Here is a 14,041-nt window from a genome sequence, read left to right as displayed (position 1 = left end):
GAAACTGGGTGGCTGTCACCTTATAAAAGACAGTTTAGCCAATTAATTGCACATGCTTTAATAGATTAGTGAATTAAATCACATACATTTGCATATGAATAATAGTTTTGACAGAAAACAATATTCTTTCTTTGGTTTCAGATGAGGCACACATGTGCCACAGCAGGCTCCCACCTCAGAAACAGCACTGCTTGTCTGTGTGACAGGAAAGACAATATTTCCTCCAAGTTCAGAGATGCACTGAATTGGAGGAAAACTGTTATCTAGTCCAACCTCCTCCCAATGCAAGAAATCGACTGCATTATCCTTAATAGGAAGGCATCCAAGTTCCTTTTTAGATCCTCTAATGAAAGAGAATCCAACATCTTTTGAGCAGTAGTATCACCACAGTTGGTGTTACCCAGTACATTAATTCATGGTGTCCCCCCCCCCAATGACTTCCTTCCATACCACACTATACAGAATCCTTAGAAATGTTTTTGTACTAATAAATCACAACTCCCTTATATCATCACTGTATGCAATGGAAATAGCTGTGACATAAACAACTAGAAACATTAAAATTACATCTTTAAATTACAATATCATATGGACTGCCAAAATGTATTTACATGTACATTTCATGTGATTAAAGGGAAATTTTAAAATTTAATTTAAAAAAAACTGTGGTTTCTCCTTTCTCCTCCCACTGAGCCTTGCCCAATTCACACCATCTCTTCAGCATATGAAAGAGATGCAGGCAAATGCCACGGCCCGTTCTGCCAAAAGGTAGGTGTTTGGGGAGCAGTAGTGTCACCCCCTTTTGGGTGTCACCTGGTGCAGCCCACAACCTCCTTACTCCCTTAGTGACATCCCTGCCTTTGAGCATCTATTCTATTGCTGAACAGCCTGTGCTTTTAGGACAGTTTTCCTAATGCTAAGTCTGAGGACTTTATCACACCGAGCTCATAAGACGCTACAATTGTGTTAGTCTAGAAAACGCAAACAGGTTGGGGACAGTCATTATTGCATAGTTCTTCCAGAACAACATGGTGTTACTTCTGCCCCAGTCACTACCTTCTTCACGACAGCCTCCATAGCCCCACCTCCCTGTTGTATCCCTTTCCCAACACACTTTTTGGTCTGTATTCCATGATCGAGGCCATCCATTATGTTAAATAATAAGTAATAAATTAAAAATAAATAAAAAGCAGGCTGCTTGGGAATAACAAGGGGGAAGAGGAGAGGAGCATACTCACAGCCATTCGTAGCACATGACTACCCACATATTGGAACTGCTTTGGGAAGAACTCATTGAAGGCCTTTGTCAACTGCTTTGGGAGGAACACTTGAATCAACAGTGCAAAAGCAGCACGATTGAGAGGCATTGATAGGTTTTGCCTGTCAATGAGAAGGAGCGTTCCAGCAATGGATGGACTACAGATCAGCTACTGGATAGACACAGTGTTGTGTGATAAGGTATGGCCACAGATATTACTATCCTGCTCTACCTCCATGTTTCAAACCTTGTGTGATAAAGTTCATAGGCAGTCATGGTAATTACACAGCCCTTCAGAGATTGTTGGTCTGCAAATCCTGGGAAAATGCTAATGGCAAGGGATGCTAGGAGCTGTAGTCAAATGCCATGTGGAGGGCCACATATCCTTGTTCTAGATCCTTTTGTTAGTATGTGTCTTGTATTTTGAATCCACTGAAATATTTTCCTCTAGACTAGAGCAACAGAAAACAAATGTTCTCCATTGCCTATAGAGCCTTTCAAATATCTGAAAACCATTATTATATCATCTCTTCAACCAAGTTAAACACATCCAACTCCTTCAACCTTTTTTCACAGGACATGGTCTCAGCCCTCTCATCATCGTTTCCTTGTTTTGTTCTAGGCATATTTCATGCTGATATCCTTCTTAAACTGTGGTTTCCAGACCTAGATGCTGTACTGCAAACCCTGCCCCCCTCCCCAAGCAAAGCAGAAGAGTGAGATAAACTCCTTATCATTTGTTTCCAATGAACTTTTCTTTCAATTATTAATATTTTCTTTTTAAAACCTTCCCATTTCATACTTGTTATTTATTTAAAGAATTTACACCTTGCCTCTCCCAGACCTGCTTACAGGAAGGTAATTTGACAGCTCCTCAGGCTTACAAGGTAAATAAGACATGACAAACATGAGGGAAGGGATGGATAGGGAAGGAAGGGGAAAATTAAGTCCAGTGCCTAAGTCATACTCTCTCAGCCATAGAGGATGGCAATGGCAAACTCCCTCTGAACAAATTGTGCCAAGAAAACTCCATGATAGGGTTTCCGTAAGTTGGAAATGACTTGAACGCACACAACAACAACAACAACAACAACAACAACAACAACAAGCCTACAATGAACTACGAGTCAGAAATGGCTAAAGCAGCCTGCTGGTATTGCTGCCACTGGCTGATAGTTGGGGGACAAAAACAGAAAAACCTCTTCTCCCAGGACACTGGGTCCAAGCAATCAGATAATAAAGTGCCTTTCCAATCTTGTCTGCAAGCAAACTGCCAGATACTATGTGTCTTCCTATGATAGACATCCCTTCTGTTGCCCTTCAGTTGCTCAATGAGACTTGAACTGCAGGCAAAATAGAAGGAAAGCTCCCAGCAGCATCTGGGGCACAATGGAGGTTTTCCTGACTTTTCCTCTTTTTTTAACATCAGTTTCATTTAATGCAGTTAAATGACCTGCTGCAGATATTGTTGGAATGTAACTCTTATTATCACTGACTGGTGAGTATGCTGCTGGGACTGACTGGATCTGAGTTCACATAGAGGGCCACACAAATCTACTGGCATACCCTCTACTATACCATAGATAAAACAGTGATTCATGTGGCCAAGGAACATCAGAATGTGGTCAACATGACAAAGATTATTAGTGAGGAGAAATGCACAAGCAAGGAGTGGCTGCAGCAGTTTGCTTTTGTCCAAGGCTGCAGGGAAGGGCAAGATTCCACCAACTCCTCTCCTCTCTTTCCCCTGCTGACTCAATTGACTCAATTGAGGGCAAACTCCTTTTGATCTTGAGACTGCAGCAACTGAAGTAAACTGACGACAAGAAGGAAAAATGAGAGGAGGAGAGACATCTCCTCTGTAGGATGTCAGCTACCAATTACTGAGTAATGGCTGCCCTCTTACGTGATTAACTGAGGCTGCAAGTTACACATTTATCTTGGAATATAGGTCCTATTAAATCTATTAATTGAGGGCTAGTGTGGTTGAGCTTTGGACTAGGACACTGGGAGACCAAGGTTCAAATCCTGACTCAACCATGGAAAACCACTAAGTAACACTGGGTAAGTCTCACTCTCTCAGCCTCAGAAGATGGCAATGGCAAACCTCTTTGAACAAATCTTGCCAAGAAAACCCCAGGATAAATTTGTCTTAGGTAAAGGTAAAGTCCCTTGACGTGAATGTCTAGTCGTAACTGACTGTAGATGATGGTGTTCACCTTCATTACTAAGCTGAAGAGCCAGCGTTGGCCAAGGACTTCTACAGTGGCCATGTGGTCAGCATGACTGCACCAAACGCTGTTACCTTTCCATTTAGAAGTGGTACCTATTTATCTACTTACATTTGCATACTTTCAAACTGTTAGGTTGGCAGAAGCTGGGACTAGTGACAGGAGCTCACCCCATCATGCAGCACCCAGGCCTTGAACTGCCAACCGTCTGATCCTATGATCATCAGAATTGGTGTCACATCCCTTAGAAATTTGCCTTAGGATTGCCATAAGTTGGAAATGACATGAAGGCACACAACAACAAGCCTTATTAAAGTTTATTAGATTTATTTTTTCAGTAGACTTACCTAGAATCACATTCTAAATCTTGCAGCCCTATGTTTAAAGCATGCCACAGGGATTTGAACTCCCAATAGCTTAAAATTTGCAAGTAAAACGAGAAGTAAAGAAAAAGATGGGGAGAGATTTATATTGGTTGACCTTGTGTTAATCTTTTGGCCTCAGTTTTCCTCATCAGTCAAATGAGAGTATTAATTGATTATTGTGGTCTTGGTGCTACTCTAATGGCAAAAGTTTTTTTAAAAAATATTTTAAATTATGTATTCTGAGAACATCAACAACATACTAAACTTCTTATAAAATATATACATAAATCCATAATCTCTTACATTTTATCACCTAACAAAAGAAAAATCCATCACTTATCCATCAAGAGCTAATACTGACATCTCTTATCAATATTGAAATCTTGCAATTTCAAAGGTTTTGTATTAGAAACCCTCCTGTACAGCAACTCAGGTATCATTCAGCCATTCAGGTATCTGGTATTTGCAGTATGGCTCACAGGGTGCAGTAAATAACTGACTCAGCTGCTTCCGCCCACACTGATTTGCACCTGACTCTGAGTTGTACGTTTCGAGGCTCAGGAAAGCAAAATCAGTTTTATAAACCTGAACTCTGACTATGTCTGGTAGTCTAGAACAGGAGTGGGAATTGTTTTGGTTGAACTGCAACTCCGAGCAATCTTAAGCTGCTAGGAGAGGAATGTTGAAAGATACAGTACAACAACAGCTGAAGCCTTTTCATACTACACAGTTATAATGTTATGATTCCACTTTAACCGCCATGGCAACATCCTACACCTGGAATTTGCAGCTTAGGGAGGGTATTGATAATTCTCAGCGAGAAACACCTAGTGCCTCACTAAACTATAAACCCCAGGATTCCATAAGGTGCAGCCATGGCTGTTACGGTGGCATGATAGTGATTAACTGGGTACCATGAAGAGCCCCCTGCAGGCAACACTCCTGCCCTAAAAGAACCTTCCACTTTGTGCTCCCCTACAACAGTTAGAATAGCACAGTACTCTAGAGTTCTAGTTTATGGAACCTAGTGTTCCAAACTAGTGTTATTCTAGCCCTCTCAGTGATCTTTACTGAGTTAAATTAATTCCCTATGAATTCAATTGGTGGGTGTCCTCTTGGGATCCCCTGCCATTTAGGTAACATCCTATTAAATTTGACCAAATGGATGGCACAGTGATGCGGAGCTCTCCACTCACAACTTAGACTCAGTCTATCCTGATGGAAGAACACTGAGAGAATTTGTAATTCATACTCTTTTGCTCTTGATTGATGTTACCAATGCATTTGAAGCAGGACACTACAAACAGTAGAACTTTATTTTAGAAAAAGCATAGGTATTAGCAGGAAGACATCTGCAGATAGACGTGCTGTCCACATATACAGTGGTACCTCGGGATACGAAATACCCAGGTTACGAAATTTTCGGGATACGAAAAAATCCCATAGGGAATCATTGTTCCGGGTTACGAATGTTTTTTCGGGTTACGAAAAAACTTTTGGTGCTTTTTTCGGCTTTTTCGCACGGAATCGCGGCTTTTCCCCATTAGCGCCTATGGCAATTCGGCTTACGAAGGCTTTTCGGGTTACGAACGGTGCCACGGAACGAATTAATTTCGTAACCCGAGGCACCACTGTATTGGCATAACATTAAAAATGTCCTGCCAAAACTTTGCAGGCTTTGACTTAATTCATTTACTAATTAAAACGTAACAACACACCATATTAACCTCATTCAGTCAGCCTGCAGTACCATCCAGGCCCCATCTCTACTTTCTATTTCCCACAAGCAAACTTTTGGAAAATTCCTCCCCCGACATTTGCACATTCCTGCACCAGGCAACAAACATCCCTTTGAACCACCACCAGTCATTTACACTTGCACTATGTCTCCCATCATTCTAATCATATTCCAATATACATTTAACATTCAGATAATTCCTCTACATACCTAAAACCCAGTTTAGCATGCTTATATATTACAATAACCATCTTATGACAGAACATAAGATTCTGACACTTCTATAAAATTCATGGTCTTGCCATAAGTTGACAGGGAACCTGAAGCCACATACACACACAAAACCAGGCCAAAATACACACATGTGCTTTCTTTTTTTTATTCCTATTTTGTGCTGTTTCAGCATCTACCCAAGGAATTTTTCTTTAGCTTTCTGGTCACTGAGATGCCTTGTTTTTAGCACTAAATAGCAGATGCCTGCATGCTTTCAATGACGTCCCTTTTAACCCTACAACACTTGAGCTTCCACAGCTGAGAGGCTACCCACAAATGCCTTGACCTTGCCATTTTTATGTGACTTACAACCAGCAGCATCTACCCACATTTCTGAGCAGGCCTAGTGTAAACCTCCAGTGCTATAGTTCACAGAAGAAAGGTTGGCTGCTGTTGCTATGGACAGCAAGGTTTGGAGTGAACAAGCTTTCAGTCCACTGTTGTTACACACCCACATGCTGGAGACAAACCAATTGCTTCAGCTAACCCCGTTGTTTGAGTGGGTGTTTGTTTTTGTGAAAATGAAAGTCATCTAGCTGCTATTACAGTCCTTGGAGGTTTTCCTGGCAGAGCAAATGTTGGAAACCACTTAGAACACTGCAGGATTTGAACTAGATGCTTAGTAGACACTGGGATTCTGGAGCCTGGAGCCCTTGAAAAAGCTATTGGCACACATCTCTCCATTCTTTCAAATTACAAGTCTTAGGATTTGCTGTACAACTATGAATTCTTCCTTTCACTCTCTTTCTAGAGTTCACTAACACCTCTTCTTGATGAGGGACTAAGGTACTGTTCTGGCTCCAGTAACTCTCACAAAATCTGGACAGCATGCATACAGTCGGCCCTTCATACCTATGAATTTTTTTATCCATGGATTCGACCAAAATTCAAAAATACTGTATAAAAATCCCAAAAAACAAGCCTTGATTTTGCTATTTTATATAAGGGACATCATTTTACCATGCCATTTTATTTAACGGGACTTGAGTTTCCACAGATTTTGGTATCCACAGGGGTCCTGGAACCAAACCTCAATGGATATCAAGGGTCCACTGGGCAAACAAGGAAAACATATTTGAGTACAAAATAGGATTCTGGTTCTTAAACTGTGTGTGTTTGTGTGTGTGTGCATGTGCATATGCGTAACATGGATCTCTTTGAAAATCTAATGAAAGCTCCTACTTTCCAATATTTCAGAGATGAAAACTGGGACATTCATGGCAACATTAGGGTATGATCAAGATAGCAAAAGTTACTATTGAGGAAAGTCACACAAGCTCAGAGATGTTGCTACAGTTTGATTTTGCCTGAGCCTACTTTGAAGGGCAAGATCTCATCCCCATCTTTCCTCTCCCTCCTGCTGAGTTAATTTGAACTCAATTTATAGAAATTGAAGCTAGCTGTGAACAAAGGGAGAAAGTGGGAAGAAGAAAGAGAAACTGGGACATTCTAAAAGCAATTCAAAACATGGGGTGAGAGAGGACTAATTGGAATTGTCCCTGCCAAATTGGGACAGTTGGGTGGTATGAACACTATGGACACCCTCCTCAGAAAAATGTACTTAAACACAATTATCCAAGTAATAGCAAGGAAATTGAAGAGAGAGGATAATTTTTTGCACTTCGTTCATGGACTACATGCCGTAGCACATCTAGGGGACAGAATAAGAGCATTATCCCTCCAGCGAGTGTGGTGTAGTAATTGGATCATTACTCTGGAGACCAGGGTTAAAATCCCCACTTGGCCATGGAACCCCATTGAGCGACCTTGGGCAAGTCACACTCTTGCCAAGAAAACTCCACAACAGAGTCACCTTAGGGTCATCATAAGCCAGAAATGACTTGAAGTCACAACAACAACAACAAATTCTGTCCCCGATTAAATTTTCTTTCAGTTCCCAATTTTCCAGCAACTTAAAATGTCAATTGAACATTTACTTATACAGTTTATGCACCTGAAGAAAAGAGGCTGACAAAGTAATGAATAGAAGGCAAACACGACAAATACAAGAGTTCTAGGTGTGAGGTATTTTCAATGTCTTTCTGCAATGCTAGAAATTTATGGGACAAGACAAAGCATTATTCCAAAGGGGCTTGTAAGGAGCAGAGTATAAAGATATAAGGAATGCTATAATACCAAACTAGTTTTAGGACCCAGCACAACAGGTTGTATTTACCTCCACTCTGGAGCCCTCTTCAAGCACAATTCAGGAGAGAAGAGCAGGGCATGTTGGAGCACTGCACCAGGCCAGACAGGCCTGGACTTCACCAAGAGTTGCTAAACCTGGCCTAAAATGTCAGGATCTTAGATGCCTTCTCAAAGACTCTAGTTGAGTTAAAAGGCAATAGGTCTCAGAAAGCATTAGCTTGGCTGCAGGGTCTTTTCTGCTCGGTTGCAGTTTATTCATTTCTCTCCAGATCTGTCTTATTACGTACTACCAGGAACAGTCAGGCTTACCTTGTGTCAGGTGAGATCCCTGTTTGATGCTACTGACTTCAGGTTTCATGTCCTAGCCTCTATGGCTCTGCCAGCTAACATCTGCCAACTAGGATGGCCATTTCTTTTCTCCTCTTTTTTGGTGATGGAACAACTGTTACTGTAATGCCAATGCTACATTCTGCTTTTGCTACTTTCTGCTTGCCACACGAGAACCACCAGCTCAGATGGCTGAAACTGAAGGCTACTCACTCCAGCTTGGAACTGAATGTGTGGCTTTCAAGGTACAGGTGAGATTTGGTCCTCCTCAGTTCTAACAAAAGCTGTTCAGTCGGGCAGACATTGGAAAGCTCCTTTTAAGAGGAAATCTGGGAGCTGGGGACCAAAACATCTGGAGGACCAAAGTTTGGGAACCATTGGACTAAGTTTCTGAGTGAAATTTGATTTCCAGCTGTGGAATTTTGAACTGCTGAAGAGCAACATAATCAAAGCTTTCAAATTCCACATCTCTTCTCGACTGTGAGCAAGAGAGATAGATGGGTGTTATTTGTGTGTAAAAAAGCAAGAGGTCAAATTTTTCACACCATGCTGAAGGGGAGCGTCAGCTAAAGAAGTAATCTTTTCTGTTTTAAGCTAGAGACCATAGCCCTGACACCCCAGTACATCCTTTTCAAGACTAATTCCTTGTGCAATGAATGCAAACGAAGCCAAATGGCATCTCCTCTGATGCAAAGGTAAACTGAAGAATGTTCAATTGTTGAACTGGTAAAGAAAAAATTAAGAAGGAAAGCTGATAAGGAAAGCTGCATTCTGCAAGGCTGCTGTATTTCCCAATTATAGATGAAAGCTCCAGCGCTGTGCAAAGATGGGACTTGAGGTCTCCATTAATTATAAATAAATTATCTACACTTATCGCCCAAATGAAAATTCCAGATAAAACCTTAGGTTTGGAAGAACATCAGCTGTATAAATATTTATGCAAGCAAGATCCCCCTCCCTCTCTCACACACAGACACTGCAGTCAGAAAGAGAAGGCAGGAAGGAGAGAGAACATGGCTATGGAGGTTTTCTGAAGGTTTCTGTGCAGAATAAAAACTAGGAATAAAAACCTGCTGGGGTGTGCACTGACACCACCATCCTTCCTCAGCAAGATGCATGGTAGCTGGGTGAAAATGCACTCTGCACATGGTCCCATATCATGTTTAACCAGCTTGCAGGCACACAAGAAAATACATAAACCCAGCTCCAGTGAACAATAAGAAAGTCACTGCTTGTTTCTTCCAATATACTAGTAGCATTTGTGATGGTGGTGGTGAGGAATTGTATCGGGAAAGACCTTGGAGACCAGTTCAAATCCTGACCCAGCCAGGTAAACCCTCTGGTGAAAGTCACCTTGAACAAGTCACACACACTCAGCCTCAGAGGACAACAATGGCAAACCACCTCTGATGACATTTGCCAAAGAAACCCCGCAAGTAGGCTGCCTATAAGTCGAAAATGACTTGGAGGCACACAACAACAACCATCAGGGAAGTATCATTGAAGGACAGAAAATTAATCCCCTTTGGCTCCCAACATTTTTTCTAAGACACATCACCTCCTAACATTGTTAAGAGTGAGCCCCTTCCTCCAGTGCCACTGCCACAATCCAATTTCTCCTCCCCTCTCTTAGTCTTCCTAACATTTATCCGTAACCAGGATTAAATAATAGATGGGTCCTTATCTCATGTGCCTATCTGTTTCACTGCCAACCATCTTAGACAGAACAGGTCTTTGTGTCCAAGTAAATTTAGGTGGGGAAGAGCAGCCCATGGGTTGTATGTGGCCCTCTCCAAGGGTATATACTCCCACCCTCCAAAAAACATCTTATTTTCCACCCAAAAGTGTCTATAGGGTGTTCTAATCCTGCCCCCTTCCCTCTTTTAATCCCTTTTAGGCTTTTAAGGGGAACTTTTTCAAATAGGAAGTGACCTGCTGGTGCTATCAGACATTTTTAATGAAAAATATAGGAACTTTTTCAAATAGGAAGTGACCTGCTGGTGCTATCAGACATTTTTAATGAAAAATATAGTGACAAATGTGACCCCAGTGGTGGAAAAATGTCTGTTTCTCATAGCACAGCATTATTTTCACCTATGTATCTTGCATTTAAATTAAATAAGCATGGGCTTAATTTGCAAGTCTGGTTGCTGAGGCAACTATCCTTTGAGGACATCTTGTGAGAGGGAAAATGGGCTCCTTGTAGAAAATATGCATTCTCCTTAATGTGTAGTTTAACCCTTTGTCTTCACAGATTCCACAACAGGCTGCAAAAGAGATAATCTTGGTGAGAATGTCTCGTATCTCATAAACCAAGGGTGAGCAAAGTGTTAGAGAAAACCGAGTAGGGTGTCCCACACAACATCTCATAAGGTGGCCTACTGCTCTCAAGTGCAATGAAAGATGTGGTACCATCACTAGTGTTGAGGTAGAATTCAGTTGCCAGTCCTGATGGTGTCAGTGTATGGAAAGCAATCTTGTTCTTTGCTTCAGGCAGCAAAATGCTTTGGTCTGGACCTGCTATTAATGGGCAGGAGGCCATTTGATAGGAAGAAACCCAGTAAGATGAAGCAAGCAAGTGTGGTTCAAACTGGGCAAAAAAAATCACGCATAATTACAAGTTTGTTGTTGTGTGCCTTCGAGTCATGTCCAACTTATGGTGACCCTAAGGCAAACCTACCATGGGGTTTTATTTGCAAGATTTGTGCAGAGGGGGTTTGCCTTTGCCTTCCCCTAAGGCTAAGAGAATGTGACTTGCCCAAGGTCATCCAGTGGGTTTCCATGGCAGAGCAAGGATATCGAACCCAGGTCTCCAGAGTCATAGGGCCTTATCACATGAGAAAACAAAGCAGAAAGGGAGCCACAGAGTAGCAGCTTCCTCCGCACCTTACTACACAACATCGTAGTACTTCAGTTCTCTTCCCACAGGAGATAATTGTAAAAGCATGTCTGTTGTTGAACTGATTATTCCAATTAGAAAAAAGATGTACTTTTAGTACCACCTCCTGCAGGAAGAGAACTGACACTCTACTGACAGCATCATGTGGTAAGGCATGGAGAAAGCTGCTACTCTCCAGCTCAGTTTGTTTTCTTGGGCGATAAGGTCTATAATCCAATGCTCAAACATCAATCATAATAGCCAATATGGGGGAGAGGGGGATGATGGGAATTGCAGTTCAACATGTGGAAGTCCACATGATCCCCAGCCCTGCAGTAAGCAGTCACACTTACAGTTAACACAAAAAGAGTAAATTTAATTCTGAATGACGAATTTTGGTCTCTTTGTACAGAAGTAGAACAATTTAACAAGTAAGGCCTGGTAATATAGAGAGTTTGGACAGTTTTAATTTTTTAAAATAGAGTGAGTTCTAAGTTCCTCAAACACAAGTTTTGTTACATCATTGTTTTAAAAGTAACTATTTCCATTTCCTGATTTCCAAAAGTTCCTTTTAGCTACTTTTCTTAAAAACACACGTTTTTAATACAGCTTTTAATCCAAACCACTAGCTTGTGGTTTAAAACACACACTCACAACATAGCACAAGCTAGCACTGGAACCATGCGATCTTCCTCTTCTAATATTTACTGAGGCCACACTCAATGTGACTATAAAGGTTGTTAAACACTATTATTTTAATTATGTAAAAGGTATAACTATCCACTTTTCAGTTGCAAAGTAACTTAAATATTCATTTGCTATAGGAAAAGGAATTACTGTAATGACAACTTATTTGCAAGTAGTTACATCTAAATTCTGGCACTGGGCAATCAAATGCAGTTGTCTCTCGGGATCTCTCTCAGAAATTCCTGGCACCTTTTCTTTCCTGCTAACAACCTCTCTGACACCTTTTACTTTTGTTTCTCAGCAAAGCTGTTATCATAATCGTGCAGCAAAGAGGCAAGCTTAGCCTCTCTCTCTGATGACAATCAATAATGCCAGAAGACTTCATTACATCTGACCTCCATTCCTACCCTTCCCAATTCATTGTGCATGCTGACTGTGAGGCTACAAATCCACTTTGGCAGGTCCAAAAAGTAACTTTCCTAAACTCTGTTCTGGGCCTTCTGAGGGAAATGCAGTTCCTCTTCAGCTGTAGACCTTTGGGAAAACAGTGTGGAGGGAGGTCACTACATTTCTCTCCCCAGCCACCAGATTTTTACAACTGCATTCATGTTTTCTCTTGTTCCATTGGTGAACAGAACAAATTGTCTCATGCCACAGAAGGGACAGAGCTACAACCTGGAAAACGCAAAAGAACATGAATACAGACACGGACATGAACAAAGAGCGAGATTGCAAAATGATCACCCCAGGTAACAATATAGCTTGAGGCAGCTCCATCCAAAGTCCCCGCTTTCCTTTCCACACACCCACTTTCCCCTTGCGTTCGTCTCAAATTTGCTGCTGCTGAAAGGAACATGCTCTTGATTTCCTGAAGGTTACCTCTGCCTCTGGGGCTAAGAAAATGTCACGCAGGCCGATTCCACGTCCGCTCCAGAAATAACTGTTTCCCTGCAGAATAAACCTAATTATTTCATATCATCACTTTTAAAAAGCCACTGTTGAGCATTGACGCCCGCCTTCTACTCCTCTTGTGATGCCAAAACGTAAAGTTGGGCATGTTAGATAGACCAAAGGTGCATGCAACCTGAAAGGAAGATTCTGGTTTGAGAACACAGGTCCCCAAAATAGGGATGGGGAATCTGTAGGACTCTAGATGGTGTTTGGCCCCCAACTCCCACCATTTCTAACCATTGGCCTAAGCCATAAGGCCAAAACTCCCAGCCCCTGACCCCCATCTTAATTTCTTCTCTCCTACAGATAAATCTGGAGACTGCATCTGATAAGATTTTATGTTCCTATGGATAAGCAAAACTCATACCCTTCAACATAATACAAATTAAAGTCAGGACACGTGTGACCAAGCAACATCAGTGTGTGATCAAGATGGTAAAAGTTCTTAATGAGGAAGAACATACAAGATAGGAGAGGCTGCAGTAGTTTGCTTTTGCCTGAGCTGACTGGGAAAGGTAAGATTCCCTCTTCTCCTCTCCCTCAAGTTAACTAGTGTAAGATACTTTTGCACTTTGAACTCAGTTCACAGCAACTGAAGTACTAAGCAGATGACAAAAGGGAAAGTGGGAAGGGGAGAAAAAAAAACTGGGACATTTTAAAAGCAACTGGAAAAATGGGACAACAAAAGATTAATTGGGACTCTTTTTGCCCAGTTGATGGGTATGCAAAGCATGTCAGTAACAGCAGACTTGTAAATATAAAGACGCACAAACCAGCAGAGGCTGGGCAGTCTGAAGTGTTAAAGAAAGTGGCTGTATGAGTAGCAAGACAGAGCCAGGTCAAAAATTGACCTGGCAATAGTGTAATTTTAATCTCTAATAAATATTAGGTCTGTTTCTACTAGAAATATTCCTAGGTTTTTTTTAAAAAAAAAAGCAGTAAGGTCTAGGCAGGTGTAGATCCTATTAGCCTAACAACACCAGGCCAATATGATCATATGATGTCAGTACTTTGCTCTCTGCACTGGCTATCAGTCCATTTGCACATCTAGATGAATGATTTTGATCCTTAAAGTCCTAAAAAGCTTGTGGCCATCATTGCACTGTTATTCCACTTTAATTTCAGAAGTACCATCCTATAGATTAGAATTCTCATCTAGATTGCTCCTCTAGTGACTCACCAAAC

This window comes from Sceloporus undulatus, chromosome 6, assembly GCF_019175285.1.
Source record: "Sceloporus undulatus isolate JIND9_A2432 ecotype Alabama chromosome 6, SceUnd_v1.1, whole genome shotgun sequence".
NCBI classification, from domain to species: Eukaryota; Metazoa; Chordata; class Lepidosauria; order Squamata; family Phrynosomatidae; genus Sceloporus; species Sceloporus undulatus.
This window is presented reverse-complemented; position numbering follows the sequence as displayed.